The sequence below is a fragment of the Athene noctua genome, chromosome 1, assembly GCF_965140245.1.
Source record: "Athene noctua chromosome 1, bAthNoc1.hap1.1, whole genome shotgun sequence".
Classification (NCBI taxonomy): Eukaryota; Metazoa; Chordata; class Aves; order Strigiformes; family Strigidae; genus Athene; species Athene noctua.
In genome coordinates this window covers 31363108-31382301 of record NC_134037.1, presented here as the reverse complement: position 1 = coordinate 31382301, position 19194 = coordinate 31363108, and the positions used below count along the sequence as shown (strand labels likewise).

The window sequence follows — 19194 nt, the reverse complement described above, 5'->3', positions numbered from 1 at the left end:
AGTGGTTCTAAACATGGAGCCTTCCAAGTGTAAAACTTGTCTTATTACAGTGCATTTACTTCCCTAGGTTAAATTTGAAATTGTAGCAGTTGTGTTTTATCTGTAACTTGGTTTTCATTAGCTACACTGATTTTTTTGTTGTTGTTGAGTTTGTAATAGCTAAAATAATTGTATTATTTCTTGTAGATTGGGATTGTATTTTTCACCATATGGAACACCAGTTTCTTCTCTATAGTGATTTCACAGAATCACAAAATCACAGAATGGTTGAGATTGGAAGGGAACTCTGGAAGTCATCTTGTCCAACACCCCTGCTCAAGCAGTGTCATGTAGAGCCAGTTGCCAGAACCATGTCCAGATGAGTTTGGAATAGCTCCATGAATGGAGACTCCACAACTTTTCTGGTCAGCCTGAGTGCTCAATCACCCTCACAGTAAAAAAGTGTTTCCTGATGTTCAGACAGAACGGCCTGTCTACAGCTTCTGCCCATTGTCTCTTGTCCTGTTAGTGGGCACCACTGAAAAGAACCTGGCTTTGTCCCCTATTCATGCTCCCTTCAGGTATTTATAGACATTAATAAGATCCCTCCCAAGCCTTCTCTTCTCCAGGCTGAACAGCCTCAACTGTCTCAGCTTTTCCTCATAGAAGAGATGCTCCAGTCCCTTAGTCATCTTTGCAGCCCTTTATTGCACTCTCTCCACTATGTCCACATTTCTCTTGTACTGGGGAGCCAGGAACAGGACACAGCACTCCAGGTGTGGCCTCACCAGTGCTGAGCAGAGGGTAAGGACCACCTCCCTTGACCTGCTGGCAAAGCTCCTCTTAATACAGCCCAGGATACTGTTAATCTTCTTTGCTGTAGAGGCACATTTGCTGGCTCATGGTTTCAAGATTATGTTTTTAAAAACAAAATTATGGTAGATTTGGGTAAAAATTGTATGTATGAATAACTGTAGGGTGTTGGTTTGTTTTTTTTTTTTTCTCAAGAAAGGCCTTTTTATCAAAAGGTTAAGGTATATAGATATCTTTAGAAAGTGAGTTAGGTTTGTCATCTATGTATTCTATAAGTTAGAAAAAATTCTGTTCTTTACACTGGAATTGCTTTTCAGTCTGGGCTCAATGGCACTTGCCATGAGACAATAGGAAAAACTGCTCTCAAATACTGAGTATGCATGTTCAAACCAGTGAGACTAATCTGCATGAGCACTGATGTGAGGGGAATTTATTTTTTTTTTTCTGTGGGAATTCAAATAGACTACATAACTACATAATGACCTGACTACATTACAGTGGGATCAAAAACAGCATTCATTTATTTTTCTATACCACTGATGTTCTTTGCACCATTTGAAGTCACTGCCTATATTTGAGGGGGTTTTAAAATTTTTTTGTTTTGTTCTATTTTTTAACTAAAAGTCAATTTCTCATGCTGGTCTCTAGGATGCTAAAATATTTACCAGTATCTATACTGTGAATAAAGGTGGAGATGACTTCTTTCTGAAAAACAAGGATCTTCCCTCTTCTGTTTTATTCTAGCCCTATTAGTAGAATGAGAAGTAATACAACCATTTAGAATGTGCATAAAGACCTCCAGATACAACATAATAATGACCTTTAAAATTTTAACTTCTCAGACAACTGACACTGGACTCCAATGTGTCCTGGAGAACAGCCAAAAGAACAATCTTTCACAAAGCTCATGCTGAGGCGTCTGCCTGGCCAAACACCAGGAACGTATGGAACAATACATATAATGTCAACTGCCGTTCCATCACCTACAGGTTTTTCTGCAAAATCCAGTTTGTGTCTGACTGATCTCATGTTGCAATAGTCTTTTCTATGCTCTGGCAATCATTGTACAGAAGTGCATCAAGAAAAAGATTTTACTTTACTTCTCTCAGACTCTAAAATCCTGAGCTGGGTGAGAGTTGTCTTTGTGCTCATCTAGCCCTCCATCAAATTTTTCTGCAGCTCCTTGGTTCAGCACTGCTGGCTGTTGAGACATGTTAGAATATTTTATTTAAAAAGGAAGAGCAGTTTTGGAGAATAGGTGGTGAATGTCCTGAAGACAGCCACCTCAGCAACTCCCTTCAATCAAAAAATACTGGTTTTGTGGTACAGATGTTAATAACAGTAGACCCATATTCGCCGAGATTTCTTAGGGTGACTTCACATTCCTTTGCCAGGGAAAACTCAGACTACAAGCAACCATAAAACATAGAATTTTCACTTTAAGAGAAAAAATTATTTACGTAGTTGTTTCCCCTTTATATACTCAATTTCTATCCGAAAGGAAGATTGCCTGACACTCAACATCCCTGATATTACTCTCACATAGAGCAAATCATTCTCTAATGAAGTTAAAAGAAGGTAGAGTTCTTTTTTTTTCAGAAGATTGTTATTTAGTGTAACAGAATTACTACAATATGATTTAGCTTATACATCAAATTGTTCCACACTAATTAGTAGGACATTCTGTTTGCATTTTCTGTAACCAGAGCAGTCTTTAAAAATATAAAAAAGTTACCAAAATGAAGGCTAATAGTATACATTTTTCCTGCTATGTTCTTTCAAATCTGTTAGGCAAATGCATTGTACATGTGTGTGTGGAAACGTGTGCCTGGGTGTATACGTATTGTTGCTTATGGGCATGAAGTCAGATTAGCTGATACCATCTTTTCTTGGTTATGTGCACCTGAATAGATTCATAAAGGTTTACATTTTAAGACTATATGAAAAAAGTTCAATATGGTAGTAATGAAGTATATTTTCAATTGAGCTGTATAAACAAGAACAGCTTATTTATAAGTTGTTTGAAGATAAAGAAATAAAGAATGTCAGGAGAGAGATCATCCCAAAAGCTGATAATTTACAAGTGCTGTAATGAGGAATTACAGTGAGTTTGAAATAAATATGAAATACCAGAGTTTTTATGAAGAATTATTAGCTCATGTGTGTACCCACTTTGGTGAAATTTTTCATTTTTGCCACCATGCCATATCATACTAGAGGGATTGTGGCTTTCTTCTTTCTGTTACAGAATAGAAAGGATTAAATCCAATTCTATTCAAGCAGAAGGCTTATACCTACTTTGACTAACAATATGTTGTATAGCTTTTTTTCCCCTCTAAACAATTATTCAAAGAGATGTGATTAATTTGTATGTTTAGAATTAGGGTTAGAGTTAGGGTTGAGTGAAAGAGAAAGCCTAGACTTGCTGTTGTAGTGAGGCTGGAATTGGGCAGCCAAAGACAAACCAGGGCAGCAGAGATCTGTACTGAAAGGAACGTTGTGATGTGGGTCAGATGTGAGGGTCTTAGTCCCAACTGAAAGTAGAAATTAGGGTTAGGCCTGAGAGAAAGAGAAAGCCTAGAGGAGCCACTGAAGTGGGGCTGGAATTTTTCAGAGCAGGCAGGAGGGAAATGAGGAAAGCAAATATTATTCCTGTTTTCTCTCATGCCTGTCTTCTGGAAGGCCAAGAAGGAGGACCCAGGGAATTACAGATCAGTCAGCCTCAAACGAATCTTTGGGAAGATGATTTAGCAACTAGTCCTTGAAATAATTTATAGACACATGATGGGCATAAAATCATTCAGAAGTGGTCGGCATGGATTCACCAAGGGGAAACAATACTTGACAAACTTCTGTGATGGAATGACTGACTTGGTAGATGAGGCGAGAGAGATTCAAAAGCTACCTGGACATGATGCTGGACAATCTGCTATAAGTGACCCAGCCTGAGCGAGAGGACAAGGTAGATGACCTCCAGAGGGCCCTACCAACCTCAGCCCTTCTGTGATTCTGATATTTGTGATTTAGGATAAATGCCCTTTCTTTTTTAAAAAGTATAGGAAGAACTTAAAATGTACATGATTAAAAAAAAAAAATCTTATGAATTAACATGGTTTTGTATCTTCACATAACCTTTAAATATAAAGATTGAATATTTATTTAGAAATCTTACAGTTTACACTGATCTTGTTAAAAAAAAAAAAATACAAAAAAACCCCAACCTTGCTTTAAAAACTGATCGTGAAAACTTTGAAAAGTTTATGTTTAAAGTCAGTGCAGGTTTGTTGATTTTTTTTTTTTTTTTTTACTACAAACTCCGTCTTGCTTGTGAATGGCTTAGAACTGAATTCTATACAGAAGATTTTTTTCTATAATTGCAGAAACATAATTTTTCTAAAACATATGTTGGGCTTTGAGATTTTGTAGTACAGAAGAACCATTGAATATGCTGCTATTATTTCAAAGCCATGGGGATGTACCTAGAGGGGTATCAATACTTAGGTAATAAACTTCTGCTGCCTTCAACTAGCCTGCACTTCTTGAAGAAAGCTTCCAGATGCATGTAGGATATTATGCTGAAAATAAAATAGTGAATTACTTAGTATACAAAATGTAAAAATATTATGTTTTAGACAGGAAAAAAAGGGAAAGTGGTCATCACAAATGAGTGAATTATTTAGCTCTTAACTTGTAATACTTTGGAGAAAATATTACAGAAAAAGTAACTTATTTTTGATGTTACATATAACAAAAATGTAACTATACAAAGGGGATGACAGTTTATATATTTACACATATTTTGTTCTCCTGTAGACTCTGGAGTCTAGAAAAGAAAGCATATCCTCTAAAAACAGTAAATAAATGTAAAAACACTCATTTCTGAGTGTCTGATGAGGCTAGGGCACATGAAATCTGTCTGACAGGACACAATATATTACATCAGAAAATATATTTTGCAGAGACCCTTCAAAGTAATACAGATTTATTTTAACACAATTTTAACTCATTCATTGTTTTATTTTGATTTGTCTTTCTGTGCAAAAGGCCCAGTCCTCGATTATGAGCTACCTGGCAAATGAGGTCTGCTATCTGTCTCTTCCTGTCAAGATTTTCTGCAGTGTTTTATTATTGCTAAATCCTATTACTCATACAGACAGCCAAGGAAGAAAACCAAACTTATTTTTTAAACTCTATTTAAGATCAATATAATTGAAACTAATGGATAAAATGTGTATTACACTGGTGAGTTGCTGAGAAATAGCTCTAGACATTGCTCTTTCTATCTATTCTAACTACATTTCATGAATCCGTCTGGTTGAGTCAGGTTGAGTCAGGTAGGAAGAATGATGTTTACATTTCCATAGGCAGGTGCCAATTATAGTTAAATAAATCAATACATTTTATTTTAAAATATTACCTTTAGTCAAGTCAAACTGTTATGTGAAAGAAGCTTTTAAATATTTCCGCTGACTTTTTTATACACTTTCTTGTAGGAATGATAAAGATGAAGCAATCTTTTGTAGCTTATCTTTGAAGTTTTTTTCTGCGAATATGCAACATAACTAAATGTGGATACCATATGGAAGCTTTCTGGCGTATAAAACTGATGGCTATTGAAGCAAAGTGAAATGGTGAACCATTCACACTACACAGTTCTGTAGTGCACAAAGTGAACTGTATGCTTCCTTGAGGAGGTTCAGAGCCCGTGATTTGATAACACCAGGTTGCCCCCTAGATACTTCATAAAAAGAGACTTTAAAACCCCATTTGGTACATGTGCTTTCAAGAAAAGATTCTAAAGGCATCAGTTCTTTAAAATCCAGAAGAAAGGAAAATAGAAAATGTAGAGGCTGTTGACAAAAATGCACAAATCAAAACAGTGGCTTAAAAGTATACAAAAAAAAAGAGAAAAGATTCAAAACAATTGTGATTTTAGATGGAAACTGAGAAAATTCCATTTTCAGGCTATGACAAAAAAAAAAAAAAGTAATCTATTTGGCCTGTTATGGATATTTTTGGGCTTCCAAGATTTTGATGTTAATTCTCTCAGAATAAACTAGTCATCAGTACAGACTTAGATCTGGGTTTACCATGTTTGAAGTACATTTTATTTCAAAATCAGGGAGGTGGCATATTGAGCTGCTGTTACTCTAAAGATCTACTTGTTTGAGAAAAAAAACACAGAATGATTCTTTGGATATAGACCTGCTTTGCAGAAGTAGAGTCACCAAAAGTAGATACAGGTAGCCTTAAAACTGATTCTTTAAAGTGTTATTTGGTAGTTCAAATGCAAGTTCATCTGTGATGATTTACATTTCACTCTTCAGTCAAACAGTTTCTCAGAACACTCACTGAAAAACAAACAGTACTATAATAACCCAGGGTCTGGGAAGTGGTTGAGCATAAAGGCCACAATGACAAATTTTCTTTTCCTTGCTACTTGTTCTCCCTTGACATCCCTGTCAAATTACAGAAAAAACTAAGTCTTCCCTTATTTCTCTCAGCCATTAAGTATGTTTGATTCAGCAATTTTAGGTCACTGATTGCTGTTCTCACAGTCTTGTTATTTACTGGTGCACTCAGAGAACCATTCCTTAATTTTGTCAGAAAATATACTCATTTTGATTTTTTCCAGATAAAAATATTTCTGGAACTTTAAAATATTTTTTTCATTAAAATTAAAGACTTGAATTCCATACTGTTTTTTCTTGGACAATACATATCTGTATTTAAGGGTCAGTTTTCTGGGAAGTTATTTAAATATTTAGGTGCATTTCTTAAATAGCACATTCATCCTCAAGCAGCATCTTCAGTTTCAGAAAAATAATGTCTGGTGGAAGATGCAAGGAAATTGTGTGAAGCAACCTATTGTCTTTTGCTAAGTATCATGCATCTGGTGTGACTGCCCTGACAATGAAATATCAAATCAGTTGCCAGATCCTAGAGACAAGATACGTCACCTGAAATTCATGTTCTGCTGTTTAGAAATTACTGCTTTCCAGCTGAGATGTTCACTGATAAAAAAACCAGAAAACACCCAAACCAATTCCTCACACTAAAATAGCAAGGTTCTTAAATGTTCTCTTCAAGTAATCCCAAACCCACTTTCTTTCTTACATTTTGATCTTTAAATTAGAAGAGACTAACAAAGAGCATTATGGGATTGATTAAAATATCTGCACACAATAACACCACTATATCAGGATGAATAATTTAAAAAATCAGACCTTAGACGTTTCTTGTTTGCCAGGGAGACATCTCATTCTTCCATGGAAGAGTTACCTTATACAGAGTCATGCTGGGAACAAGAAGATAGGGGCAATGCATAAAAGCAGAATAATCCAGATCAGTGTAAAATTACAAAAAAAAAATCATATAGATATCAAAGAAATAAATAATTCAAACCATATATTGAGGTAGAAAGGTGTGAAGCAAAGCAAATTTACAGTCAGGGGATCATCATGACCTTCCTTAGTTAGGAGCTGAGTAACTGACTAATGAGTGATAGGGAAGGTGAACAAGAACTGAGTGCAATGAGCCTTGGTACAAGCAGTGGATCAACAAGTGTCAGGAAAAGGTGCTGCTGGAAAGGTGCAGTGTGATAAAAATGTGGGCTAATTCGACTGGTAGCCTGTGTCAACATCTGGTTGTAAAATGCCACTGTAATACTGACTGGAGAGAAATGTTACAGAGACATCCAGCACTTTAAAAGCAAAGGGCTGAGATGGAACTGAGCCCCCCCTGAGAGCCCAAGAGAGATGCTGTGTTAGGGAAAGGTTTACACTCCACGGCACACACACATGCATGCACTGTTGCAGTTAACTGCAACCTGCTCCATTGCCACTCCAGTGAGTTGGCACAGTCCAGCCTGAGGGAAGTTTTATCCAGCCAGCCTCAGTATTGGACTGCTAATTAGAAGAGCAAAAGTGGAAAAAAATCCAAACCAACCACCACCAACAAAAAAGAGTCAAGATAAACACAGTTTAATAAATTAAGGTAGGAGAGAAAAGTAAAAAAGTGATGCAAAGGCAATCACTCATCAGCTCCCACCAGCAAACTGATGCCCAGGCAGTCTCTGAGCAACAGCTGCTTAGGACAGACTACCCTCCAAGTTTTTATTGCTGAGCAAGATGCAATGTGGCATGGAATATCCCTTTGGTCAACTCAGATCAGATGTCCCAGCTGTGTCCCCTCCTAGCCTCATGCCCACACCCAGGCTACTCACTGCAGGGGAAAAAGGGAAAGTCTTGATACTGTTCAAACACTGTTCAGCAACAAACAAAACATTGGCATGTTATCAACAATTATTGTCACAGAGCTAGAACATAACACCATATGAGTTGCTATAAAGGAATCAACTCCATCCCAGCCAGAACCAGTACATTCTCCCATCCTGTGACGGTTACTAGAGAAGGCAGACATGTTCCTAACCAAACACAGGAAAGGGTTAAGGCTTTTTAGTTGTACCTACAGGTACATCATCAGTAAAAGAAAGACAAGTGTAAACATGATCGAGTACTAAATAGAGCAGGGTAATAGGTGACTACAAAAAGAACATTATTATGCTTGCATCTGAAGAAGGACAAGGGAACTACACTAAGTTTTCATGAAAGCTATTTCCAGACACAACAGAGTCAGGGTGACTGAGGACAGCCAGTTTGTACTTACCTTAGACAAATCGTCTCTAACCAAGCCGGTTGTCATCTGTGACCCGTTCCATCCCTGTGGGAGACCAGGTTATATTTTTCACTTCGAGTTTAACAAAGTATTCAAAAGAGTTTCCCACAGCACCCTTGTGGCCAGACTAAGGGGACATGAAATGATAAGTAGACTGTAAGATATATTGAAAACTGTCTTGACATCACCTCAGAAAGTATTGTACAGTAGTTTGAATCCTCACTGGCAACAGTTATAAATGGTGTTCCTCAGGATTTGACACCAGGACTGATATTAGTTAACACTGACTGACGGGACCTGTAAAATGGAATACTCCCTCAATACATTTTCCAGTGATAACAACCAAAGTGGGGAGAGCAGCTGATAAGCTAAAGGTCAGCATTTGCTGCCAGAGGGACCTCAACAAGCTGGAGAAATGAGTCCTTGGAACCTCATGGGTTACAACAGAGATGAATGCAAATTCCTCTTGTGGGACTGACTCCCTGCATCAGTGCAGACAAGGGACACAGTGGGTGAGGTGTAGCTCTGCCAGATACGACTTGGATGCTCTCTCTAGGCAACTTGGATCAATTTTGATATTATCCCTGTTTTGAGGAGTCTGGACTAGATTACTTCCAGAGGCCTTTCCAACCTAAGATTTTCTCTGATTCTATTCGGATTTACATGCTTTAGACAAGTTTATCTCTTACTGCATTCTGAAGATGGTTTAGAAGGAAACTATATGGCGTTTGACTAAAAACCAACAGGTGAAATGCAAAGATCAGAAGAAAAAATTGACAGTGCAGAAATCTCCAAAAGATCACTGTGTATCAAAATTGGTTTAGTTATAAGTGGATACTTTTGAAACGATGGGCCCATAATCACACAGAAATTGCTTTACATCAGAAATTATAATAAAGGTTAATGTATCTTCAGGTTAGAGGAGGAAATACATATTTTGTAGGTGGCTACATTTTAGTGGTCAAGCTAGACATAACCCCTTGTCGTTTGAGAAACAAGTAGATGCTGTAGATGTAAAGGCTGATAGAGTTGAAATATATCAACATACTATGCTGCTTGAAAACTACTGTGGTCAGGATAGAAAATCACAGCCTAACACCAGGTTCCCCATGGTTTGTTCCTTCTGTATAGAGATGAAAGAGATAGATAGATACATTTCATATGATGCCAATTCTGGCCGAATACCTTTTTTTTTAAATTTCAATCCCCTTCCGCTCATATCAATGGGTACATGATGTTTTAAATATCTGAATAAGTAGTTAAATATATCTATCAGACTAAGAACAAATTATAAAGGTGGCTATGCTATCAGAAGTTCATATTTAAATGAACATATGGGGTACATCTGGTAGGAAGACAAGATTTAAGGATCATGCTCATTATCAAAGATTTATCAGTGCATCCTAATTCATTGATGCTTGTTTCAAACAAACTAATGACCACTTCAGCACCATAGAATATCAAGCATTAAAAGTAACCACAGATTACATGATCTTAGAATAACAAACTACATAACACTATCATTATCTTTAAATATCTGTCACTACCATGTTAATCAGCCCTATAATATTATAATGAAATTCTGCCAACACTGATGTAATATAGCTTTAGAATAATCCCACTAATGTCCAGAATTATGCAGCTGTACTCCGGATTAATGGAAATAGTTGGAATTTCTTTATTAATAGTACTTTGTTTCCCACTGCATCTATATACATTAAAGCAAACACGTAACAATCATTTTAATCAATAAAACTTCATATTATCTCAGTTTTAAAATGGAGGCAGTGTTTATAATAGAACTAAGGTTTTTACTTACACTCCTAGTAATGAAAGCACTAACAACAAAAGGCCATCCAAAATTTGCATGAAGAGTGAAATGAAACTTACAAAACAAAGAACTGCTTCCATTTTTTTTTGAGACTTGAATAAAAGAACAATATCATCTACAACAATAACTAATCAGCTAGACATATAATTCTAGTGTATATGAATATTACTAGATTTCTATATTTTTGAAGGGCAGAAAGAACATCTAAAATATTTCTCATGGTGTATTGAGCATGGCCTAACCCCTTCCTGCCCCCCTGCCCCCTGCCTTATATCTTATTTAAAGCCTTGTGCTTTGTTAACACAACTGCATTAACTTAGAGTAAGATCCTCAAAACTTTTTTCTTAAAACCTCTTGTAATTCATGTGGTGTTTCTTAGTCAGACAGAGTGCCCTGGAGAACAAATCTTTTTGTGCTCTGACAAACTAGGCAGTAGTAACCGAAATCTGGCATATCACCCCAGCAATAAAACTCTACCTCTAGGCACAGACCAGCCATTTTGACATGGAAAAAAAAAACCCTTAGCTCATCCTATATTGATGTTAATTTGGGTTTGGTACTGAAAGTGGCAACACACCATTACAAGTGATGTCTTGGTGCAATGTAGACAGCCGGAGCAATTCACCTCTAGATTAAAACATATATATTTAAATTTCCACATGTGCCCATGTTTAGGTGTACACATATGGCGAGCTGTCTATACTGCTGCTGTAGTCAATGAAACCACTCAGTAGAGCCACTGCAGCCTGAAAAGCAGTTCAACCCTCCCTAGAGACCCAGACCTCAAGTGTCTGTTTCAGGGTCTGTTGCCTAAACGTTGATATCAGTGCCAGTGTATATTCCCTAGAGTACCCAAAACTCTCACAGCAGCCTAGCAGATCTATGGCAGACCTGGTAGCAGTCTGAGTCTGCAGCCTCTAAAACAGTGGGGTACTGAATCATATCCCGAAGTATGGTCAGCTCTGTCTGTGAGCAGGCTCACTAATTGTACTGGCTAGGTGTTTAACAAATATTATGGGATCTATGAAAGGACATGCATTGATGTTTTAGTTTATGTAGAGTGCACTTTTGAAATACCTTTTGATTGCCTGGTTTACTACAATTCATATAATGGAGTGGTCTCAGAGTACACAAATAAGACTTATTTTGGATTAAACTAAACCAGAAGATTTGCTTCAAACTCACAACTAATGCTCTGTAAACGCAAATGGGTTTGCCCACAGGACTAGACCATAACTAGTTTGAAGTTTAAAAAAATAAAGAAAATAATGAAATGCATACAGTATGGATGTCAGATCCTCAGAATCAAATTATTTGATCTTCAGATCGTCTCCTATTGGTCCACAGGTCTTGCAAACATAGATTGAGCCTTAGGTACTGTATTAGGTACCTATTTAGGTACCTAAATGTATTTGCTTATTGACGTCTAATTTAGATCCTACCCTTGTATATTAGTATCAAGTATACATTAGCTACTGGATTAAGAACACTTCAATTTGCAAAAACAGTGCGCACATCTTAGAGACAACAATTTTATAGTATCCGATTTGTGAAAGAATTTATATAACAGCTTTAAGAGTTACACACTCTATATGTTATAATCGATACTCTGACCTATATTGGTCCCCATAAAAAACTCTTTGCTTTTTCTTCAGCTTAGTAATAAGGCTGCACTTTTTTAAAGAAGTTAATTACCAATGTACATATACCATCTGTTACAAGGCACCCTTGTTTAACTCTGATTTGAAGCTGTATCAGAGAGGCAAACAGCATTCTTGATTAGTATTGATTGTTGGTGTAGTGCTGACCCAAACAGATTGTAACAGGGGAATTAAGGCTGGGGTGGCTGCAAGAACGGAACCACACTCTTCAGTAACATCAAATATAAGATTTATTTACTTAATGGGATGGGTATAACAACTCTACAGCAATTTCTATTCTACACACATACACACACACACATTCATACAAATATGTTCATACTGAAACATACACACACACATTCATACAAATATGTTCACACTGACCAGAGCCTCAGCTCCTCTGGTGTGGTTGTGGCTGGCACCATGGACCTGTCAGGGGTAGCAGGGCAGTCACTCCTGGCTGGTTGCAGTCCTGGCTGGCGGTCTGCCCTTTACATGCAGCACTTCTATTTCAGGCTCAACCCTTTCTGCAGCATTGGGTGTTTGCAAACGTGTTCCCCCAAGGGACTGCTGTTTTCACTACTCATTACTTTTTATCTTGGATTGTTAGAACAATGACCTTGCTGGTCAAGTCATCCTACATAAATCTTGACAATTTTCTCCCCATCTAAGACAATTAGCAGTCATTACTTGGGTTACTATCATTTTTTGGCCTTCATCCCAAGTGTGCTACAAGAATGTAAAGATATTAACATCTGTGATTCTCTGTTTCTTTACAGAGCGTATGGATAAACAATTATAGCAGGGTAGAGACAGGTCAGATCTTCTCATGACTGCTTTCCAGTAGACCTTTCACATGGCAATTATCCGATCTTTGTTTTCTCGATGCATAGCAAATCATCTCATCAGTTAGAGCTGGGCAGGTGTAGTGAAGTCTCATTTATTTCATGTAGGTTTCACTCTGTGGCTCTAGATACAGGATTTTAGTAAGTTTTTTCTATATTTATTAAAATAAGAACTTTTATAACATGACGAAAATCTTTTTTCCTTTTGTAAGGAAGCATATTTCAGTGTTTTACCACTATTCCAAGGATAAATTCAGACTGCACCATCATATATCTTAACATCTCAAAAATAATCAGGATGATTCGAAACATTTAAGGAAACATGCATAGAAAAATAAGCCGTACTGTTGGAGAGCAGGAACAACAAATCCAAACTTTCTAATTTTATGAAGATTAGAATGTGAATCTTTCCCAGCATAGACAAAAGTATTAAATGTTCAATTTTATAAAAGGTTGTACTTGAATTCTTCTCCTGCACCACTCTATTTTTGTGAAGTTGTCCATATCTCTGCATGTTTTTCTGAATTCAGTGCTCTCTGACTGCATACATATGGTTCAATTTTAATTTCCTCCAAAGGCAAGGGGACCAGGACAGCTCTCTGAAATGGTCACTGTGGGCACACATCATCTTCAAGTATGACAGTGTTAGCTAAAAATACTGTCTATATTGCTCATTACTTCTCATCAGTGGTGTCTTTAACTCTGTGTGCCTCATAGCACTGTTACCAGCTACTGGAAATAACTGCTAGTAGCAGAAAGGATTGAATCCCTAATCCAAGTCAGTTACAGTCAGCTGCATTAGTTCAAACTAACTTCACTGACAATTTAAACCTATCTAACTGACGTTGCCTGGAACAGGCTAAAGAAATCTGTGATCAATGTCTGAAGACCTGCAAGGCTCTTACCCTCCACTAACAGGTGTAAAAACAAACTACTGTATTCTACTGTATGTCTCCTCTTGGCTTTAGCTGCCTACATCCATGATATTGGGAATAATTCTGATCTTCTTCCTTTGACTGAAAAGGTATTTGATTTATTATTGGCCTTAAATTCAATAGCTAGTAAAGGAATTTATTACATACAAAACACAATTACATAATTACTACATAATTAACAAAAATATTAAGTTCATATGAATATATGAGAAGAAAATGGAATTAATGTAATGTATAATTTACAATCTCATCACTTGTTAATTTTACAAATTAATAATTCAAATCAGTTCTATCAACATTTAAATCCTCTGGATATTACAAAGTTTGGTCTTGGTCTTGATGTGACACACTTTTAAAACTAGAAGTTCCCAAAGTTGTTCACCATAAAATTAGACGTTACTCAATCATAGAATCATAGAATCATTTAGTTTGGAAAAGACCTTTAAGATCATGAAGTCCAATGGTAAACCTAACACTGCCAGTTCCCACTAACCCATGTCCTACATGACGCATCTACACATCTTTTAAATACCTCTGGGGATGGTGACTCCACCACTTCCCTGGGCAGCTTGTTCCAGTGCTTGACAACCCTTTCGGTGAAGAATTTTTTCCTAATATCTGATCTAAACCACCCCTAGTGCAACTTGACACCATTTCCTCTTGTCCTATCACTTTTTACCTGAGAAAAGAGACTGACAAATACCTTTAACATAGTTATAGGAGAGTGACTCAATATTTGATACAATGAATGTAATTATTTTGCAGCTGTATTTTAATTGCAAAGGGACGAACATAAAATACGTGGAAAACTTTATTTACCAGATTTTTTCAGGTTATATATAAATATATTTTAACTATTAATAGATTATTCTTTAATTTTGATATATTTTTTTCAATTAAATATGTCTGTGGAACATTTCTCTGTCATGTTAGCCTTTTGAATTTATGTGTGTAAATACATACACAGTATATGTGTGCATATCTCTATATATATTTATATAGGTGTGTATATAGATAGAAATATATGCATATGTTTATACATATAGCCATATATGATTTTTGTAGTAAATTTTTCTAGCCATCAGGGTAAATCCCCTTCTGAATATTGACAAAAGGTATTCACGGTGTAACCAAGTTGAACATATGATGAAAACAGAAGTAAAACAAAATAGTAGCTCATCAGCAGTCAAGTCTCCTCTATTGCTATTCATATCCATGGGTGAATTAAATAGCCCATGAGTGAAGAGCCAGAAAATTATCCATGAGGTAAGTGGAAATAAACCATAGAATGGTTTGTGTTAGAAGGAACCTTAAAGGTCATCTAGTGCCAACCCCACCTTGCCATGGTCAGGGACTCCTTCCACTAGACCAGGTTGCTCAAAGCCCAATCTGGCCTTGAACACTTCCAGGAAGGGGGCATCCACAGCTTCTTTAGGCAACCTGTTCCATTGTCTCAGCACCCTCACAGTAAAGAATTTCTTCCTTACATTTAATTTAAATCTGCCCTCTTTCAGTTTAAAGACATTACCCTTCATCCTATCACTACACTCCCTGATAAAGAGTCCTTCCTCATCTTTCCTGTAGGACCCCTTTAAGTACTAGGAGGCTACTATAAATTCTTCCTGGGGCCTTCTCTTCTCTAGCCTCAACAATCTCAACTATCTCAGCCTGTCCTCATAGAGGAGGTGCTCCAGTCCCCTGATCATCTCATGGCCTCCTCTGGACCCACTCGAGCAGATCTATGCCCTTTTTATGTTGGCGGCCCCAGAGCTGGACACAGTACTCCAGGTGGGGGTCTCAGGAAAGTTGAGTAAAGAGAGAGAATCGGTTCCCTCAACCAGCTAGCCACATTCCTCTTGATGCAGGCTAGGATACAGTTGGTTTTCTGGGCTGTGAGCACACATTGCTGGCTTGTAATTTCCCATCCACTACTACCCCCAAGTTTTTCTCCGCAGAGCTGCTCTCAATCCACTCATCACCCAGCTTGTATTCATGCATGGAATTGCCCCAACCCATGTGCAGGATGTTGCACTTGGCCTTGTTAAACTTCATGAAGTTTGCACGGGCCCACCTCTCAAGCCTGTCAAGATCCACCCTCCAGCGTGTCAACTGCACCACACAGCTTGGTGTTGTCAACAAAATTATGAGGGTGCACTTGATCTCACTGTCCATGTCACTAACAAAGCTGTTAACAGCGCTGGTCCCAGTACCGACCCCTGAGGAACACCACCTGTCACTTGGACCTGTCACCACCTGTCTGCACTTGGACATTGAGCCAATGACTGCAACTCTTTGAGTGCGATCATCCAGTCAATTCCTTAGCCACCAACTGGTCCATCTGTCAAATCATGTCTCTCCAATTTAGAGACAAGGATGTCATGCGGGACAGCATCACATGCTTTCCACAAGTCCAGATGTCAGTTGCTCTTCCCTTATCCACCAGTGCTGTAACCCTGACGTAAAAGGCCACCAAATTTGTCAGGCATGATTTGCCCTTAGTGAAGCCATGTTGTCTGTAACCAATCACATCCTTATTTTCCTTGTGCCCTAGCATAGTTTACAGGAGGATCCACTCCATGATCTTGCCAGGCACAGAGGTGAGACTCACTGGCCTGTGGTTTCCTGAGTCTTCTTTTCCCTTTTTGAAAATGTGGGTTATGTTTCCCCTTTTCCAATCAGCAGGAACTTCATTAGATTGCCGAGACTTCTTCAGTAGGACCCATAGTGGCTTAGCCACTTCAGCTGCCCATTTCCTCAGGACTCATGGACAAATCTCATCAGGTCCTACGGACTTTTGCATCTTCAGACCTTCCTTAGATGGTCTCAAATCTTATCTCCTACAGTGGGCAGTTCTTCATTCTCCCAGTCCCCATCTTTGCCTTCTGTGACTTGAGCACTGTGGCTGAGCACTTGCCAGTGAAGACAGGAAAAAAATCACTGAGTAACTCACCCTTCTCCATATCCCAGGTAACAAGGTCTACTGTTTTTCCAGAGGGGGACCACATTTTCCCTAGTCTTCCTTTTATCACTGACATTCCTACATTCCTATAGAAACTTTTTTTTTTTTTTTTTTTTCCCCTTGACATCCTGGCCAGATTTAATTCTGCCAAGGCTTTGGCCTTTCTATCCTGATTCCTAGCTGCTCAGGCAATTTCTTTGTATTCCTCCCAGGCTGTCCTTGCGACCACCCTCTACAGGTTACGTTTTTGTGTCTGAGTTTCTCCAGGAGCTCCTTGTTTATCCATGCAGGACTCCTGGCATTCTTACGTGCCTTCCTCTTTGTTGGGATGCATTGCTCCTGATCTTAAATGAGGTGATCCTTGAATATTAACTAGTTTTCTTGGGCCCCTCTTCCCTCCAGGGCTTTATCCCATGATACTCTGTCAAGCAGATCCCTGAAGAGGCCAAAGTCTGCTCTCCTGAAGTCCAGGGTTACGAGCTTGCTGTGCTCCCTCCTCACTGCCCTAAGGATATTGAACGCCACCATTTCTTGGTCACTGCAGTCAAGGCTGCCCTTGAGCTTTATACTCCCCACCAGGCCCTCCTTGTCGATGAGAGCGAGGTCCAACATAGCAGCTACCCTTGTTGGCTCCCCCATCACTTGGAGAAGGAAGTTGCCATCAGAGCATTCCAGGAACCTCCTGCATTGCTTATGATCTTCTGTGTTCTCCCTGCAACAGACACTGGGGTGGTTGAAGTCCCCATGAGGACCAGGGCTTGTGAACATGAGGCTGCTCCTATCTGGCTATAGAGGGCCTCATCTGCTCAGTCTTCCTGGCCATGTGGCCTGTAACAAAGCCCCACTATAATGTCTTCTGTGCCTGCCCTCCCTTTAATCCTGATCCATAGGCTCTTGGTCAGCTCCTCATCCATCCCCAGGCAGAGCTCCATGCACTCCAGCTGGTCACTGACATAGAGGGTGACACCCCACCCCTGTCTCCTCTGCCTGTCCTTCCTAAGGAGCCTGTGTCCTTCCATTCCAACACTCCAGTCACAGGAGCTGTACCACCACATCTCCTTGATGCCAAGAAGATCACAGCCCTGCTATGATGTATGCTATGATGCATATGGTGTGAGCATGTCTCCACCTCCTCTTGTTTATTCCCCATTCTACATGCGTTTGCATAGAGGCATTTAAGTTGGGCCCCTGATGTAGCTGACCTATGGACTGGAACTCTTTTGTTGCTCTTCAGGTGCTTTCTTGCTAGCTTGTGATCCCTCTCTAGCCTCTGGGCATCTTTTGTTGGTACTGGCATCAAATTTTTAGGAGTGGGATGGATTGACATTCCAGTCCCCCAGCAACTTTAGTTTAAAACCCTCTCCACCAGCTTCACAAGCCTATGATCAAAAATGCTCTTCCCTTTCTGTCAGATGGACCCCATGAGCCTCCAATAGACCAGATTTCTCAAAGCTAGTCCCATGTTCTAAGTAGACCAAACTTCTGGCTGTAACCATCTGTTGATTCACCAGTTTCCATTGGTCCTTTGAAACCCCTTCCCTTTGACCAGGAGGACTGATGAAAAAACTACCTGAGCAACAGAGTCCCTTACCCACTGCTTCCAGCACTCTGTAATCCCTTTTGGTACTGCCCCTGGCTATATCACTGGTGCCCACATGAAACAACAGCAGCAGATAACACTGTACTGTACGAGTAGTAGTCTCTCAGTGACATCCCTGATATGAGCCCCCAGTAAGCAGCACACTTCTTAGGGAGTGCGTCAAGTCAGCAGATGGGTGCCTCCATACCTCTCAGAAGAGAGTTGCCTCCTACTGTTACGTGTCCCCTTTTCTCAGTTGCACTGGTTGTTCTATGGGGACCAGGTTGGTCTGCTTCCAGTGTCTCTCCTGATGTGACAGGTCTTCCCTCTTTAGTTTTGCAAGGGCATCTCAGGCTTTGGGGGAAGTGTTTTCTTCCTGCAGGTCCTTGCCATTGGAAGTAAATGGAAATTTTTTCTATACCCAGGGTATGGCAAACAGTTCACTATTGAAGACAGAACTATAAGGCCTCATTGAATAGTTAGAACACTAAATTCTTTGCCTGTTAATTCTAAACAGCTTAGTATATTATAGCACTGCAATATAACTAAATTAGGTTTAACCCTTGCTCAGAAGAGGATTTTAGTCTCAGAATAGGATATAGTCTTGGATGATCATGGTCTTCCTTTGGTATTCTTCAGTACCAGTAGAATAAAATATCTCAGTAAGTCAGAATATGTTATCAGCTGATCAGAATAAAGTCTATGAGTAACAAAGGTAAAACAAAATGCATTATGATATATATATATATATATAATTTTTTAAATTTAGTATACTTTATTTTTCTTTTTATTAGATCAGAAATGTTTAAACGTACATTATGCTACAAGTGATAAAGAAAACCAACTGGAAGGAAAAGTTGCCTGTAACCATGAGGCTTGAACAGGTTGTTGTAACAGTCGTCCTTCCTGCCGATGAATGAAGAATGGTGGACC

The 19194-nt window shown here is 38.7% G+C and overlaps 1 protein-coding gene across 1 annotated transcript in view; it reads left to right on the top strand.

Annotated features, from left to right (window-relative positions):
- The window catches only part of EYS (eyes shut homolog), a 1054063-nt gene that overhangs the window by 585057 nt on the left and 449812 nt on the right, over nucleotides 1–19194 (top strand). The window lies entirely within an intron of this gene.